The sequence below is a fragment of the Austrofundulus limnaeus genome, unplaced genomic scaffold (assembly GCF_001266775.1).
Source record: "Austrofundulus limnaeus strain Quisiro unplaced genomic scaffold, Austrofundulus_limnaeus-1.0 Scaffold2, whole genome shotgun sequence".
NCBI classification, from domain to species: domain Eukaryota; kingdom Metazoa; phylum Chordata; class Actinopteri; order Cyprinodontiformes; family Rivulidae; genus Austrofundulus; species Austrofundulus limnaeus.
Genome location: NW_013952404.1, coordinates 8,748,516 through 8,749,582, shown reverse-complemented (window position 1 = coordinate 8,749,582; position 1,067 = coordinate 8,748,516).

Here is a 1,067-nt window from a genome sequence, read left to right as displayed (position 1 = left end):
GATAAACTACAGCCCTCAGTTATAGGTGTTCTTTCAGTGCTTCACAGCCGATTCGTGTCCACAAGCAGTTTTATTTTCTGCTGCTCGACAAAGTGGGTTAGTTTAAAGGTTCACAGCACTTTGCATTAGCTTTGCCTCCTACGTTTCTTTAAGACGGCTTTCTGTGCTTCTGAATCACACAAGATCCTCCCACCGTCCAGGTTAAAAGTACAACAAAGTAAAGGGAGAGAGGACATTTCTTTACACAGTCACCTAAAGAAAAGCATCCAGCGTCAAGCTTTCATGGCAAAGTTTGTGGCTTAAAGACTGTAGGAGAAATGTAGAACATTAGGGACCTGTTTGTTATCTCTACACCATTTTATCCACTGAGAATCCACTGATGATTCTCACAGCTGTTGTTGAGACTCAAATTTAACAGTAATTTTCCAGAGCTGGTTTTTGCCGAATTTGGCATCACAGTACAGCAGAGTTAAAATCAAAACAAAGGACCCAGCACATATCCTGGAGGAACCCCTGTGCTCAGTTTGATGATGTTTTAATGCCAAAATGTTTAGTACAAAATGTAAGGAAACTTGTGTTTGGTAGATTATTTCTTTGTTGTAACGATGCTTCTTGGAAGTAAATATTGTGCTGTTGGAAAGCTTTTTAATTTCCCTTTTAAATGGTGTCACATTTCCAAGGAACATGCATTTGTGGGATGAGCAGTAGAGCTTGGTATGTGGGTTGGGCACATGGAAAATTGACCAAATCTTCTCTGCCTTTGACAAACAGCTTATACGGGCTGGATGATTGAGATTTAAAGAAACAAGACAGATTGGCAATTTAACAATTAATTCATTTAACAAACCGGAGACTCTGTAGCGTGTGGAGGAACCACACACAGCCACAACGGTCTGGTACTTCCTCTTCATGCTGGTCACCAGCCTGGTCACATACTTCTGTGGCATGGTATCCCATTCTTCAACCATCATTTGTCGTAAGTCAGCCAACATGATTGTGTTGGTCATTCCATCCATTGTGTTGGTGACATTCCATCCTCTCCACTCCTAAATTTTGAAGGTATAATC